The 1,398-nt window shown below is 39.1% G+C and overlaps 1 non-coding gene across 1 annotated transcript; it reads right to left on the bottom strand.

Moving 5' to 3' along the window:
• Positions 1-432: 432 nt before the first annotated feature.
• Positions 433-536, bottom strand: LOC113319931. The gene has a single exon (XR_003345897.1). It is a non-coding gene; the product is annotated as a small nucleolar RNA R71 (small nucleolar RNA).
• Between the last annotated feature and the right edge of the window lie 862 nt (positions 537-1,398).

Raw genomic sequence — 1,398 nt, forward strand, 5'->3', positions numbered from 1 at the left:
AACAATCATTCGTCTTGTTAAAGTAACCCTTTATACATGACGAGAACAGATGATGAGGGTACGAACCCTCCGGTTAAAAGTTTGAGAGACTATATGTACCCAACTAGAGTCTCTCAACTCTCATGTATTGTTTTGCCTACCACCACAGCAACCTATGAGATTAGAGCAAGCACCATTCAAGCACTTCCTAAATTCTACGGTAAGGAGGATGAAAATCCTTACTATCACATTAGAGATTTTGAAGAATTGTGTGGTACAATGAAATTTAAGGACTTAGCTGATGATTATCTTAGACTTAGGTTCTTCCCTTTTTCCTTAAAGGATAAGGCAAAATCGTGGTTAAATGCATTAGCTCCTTCATCAATTCGTACTTGAAATGACATGGTTAATCTATTCCTGTATAAATTCTTTCTGAGGCATAAAACTATCGCCATTCGTCAAAAGTTGAATAGTTTTTCACAACAAATAGGAGAATCTCTTTATGATTATTTAGAGAGGTTCCATGATCTCTTGCTACAATGTCCACACCATGGATTTGATACTCCTAAGCTCACACTGATCCTTTATGACGGACTAGATTTCAGAACATTGACTATGATAGAATCATTTTGTGGTGGTAATTTCCCTGATAAGACTGCCGAAGAAGGTTATAAGTTTTTGCATGAAATAACCGAAAAAACCCAAGAGTGGGAGGCTAGAGAACCCATAATGACCAGTACCAAAAGGGTTTACAAAGCTGACAATGAATTCGACTCTGAGGCCGAGTTTGTTGCTTTGACACGCAGACATGAGTCGTTAGAAAGAAATGCTAAAATTAAGCATGTTGAGTCTATTGCACATACATCTTCTATTACTAATGATTTTTCTGACCAGAGAATTCCTAGTTTGGAAAAAAGTGTAAGTTTGTTTATGCAGGATACTCAAAGATCTATGGCGAACTTACAGCAACAACTAGATCAGCTAGCCAGCCAACTGAATGAGGGAGACTAGGGTCAGTTCCCGAGTCACATACAGCCTCATCCTAAAGGTTCTTTCGAGGAAGGCACATCTGGTGCTAAGCCGACTCATCATGACTAAGCATTCTCTACCCGAAGAAGTGGACGGGTCATTGATAACCATGTTGGTGATCCCAAGGAGAGAGAGCAAGATAGGAACCTGCCTACCGTCACACAGGTTAGTCCTTCAACACAAAAAGAAACCGATGAAACCGAGAAAGGTAATTCTGAAATTTCCTATGTTCCTCGCGCTCCTTTTCCACAAGCATTATTACCTCGTAAGAAAGGAGCTAGTCCTAATGACATCTTAGAAGTGTTTAAACAGGTTAAAGTCAACATTCCTCTCTTAGATGCAATTAAACAAATTCCTTCTTATGCTAAGTTTCTTAGAGATATGTGCACT

This window comes from Papaver somniferum, chromosome 10 (genome assembly GCF_003573695.1).
Source record: "Papaver somniferum cultivar HN1 chromosome 10, ASM357369v1, whole genome shotgun sequence".
NCBI classification, from domain to species: domain Eukaryota; kingdom Viridiplantae; phylum Streptophyta; class Magnoliopsida; order Ranunculales; family Papaveraceae; genus Papaver; species Papaver somniferum.